Source organism: Propithecus coquereli, unplaced genomic scaffold (assembly GCF_000956105.1).
Source record: "Propithecus coquereli isolate 6110/MARCELLA unplaced genomic scaffold, Pcoq_1.0 Scaffold643, whole genome shotgun sequence".
NCBI lineage: Eukaryota > Metazoa > Chordata > Mammalia > Primates > Indriidae > Propithecus > Propithecus coquereli.
The window spans coordinates 1,165,389-1,165,643 of NW_012152430.1; positions in this window are offsets into that span (position 1 = coordinate 1,165,389).

Consider the following 255-nt stretch of genomic DNA (forward strand, 5'->3'; position numbering starts at 1 on the left):
AGTGAGATAGTGTTTGAATGTGTGTGAGTAGGTCGGTGAATGTGTGTGTGTGTTTTTGAGTGTATTCACGAGTGAATGTGTGTGTATGACCATGTGAATGTCTATGAGTTTGTGAGTGTGTGAATGAATGTGTGGAGTGGGTGAGTACATGTGTGGGTGTGTGTGTTAATGTGGATGAGAGAATGAGTGAGAAGGTATGTGAATCTGTGTGTGAGTGTGTGTTGGATGGTTAATAGATTTTTTTTTTTTTTTTGA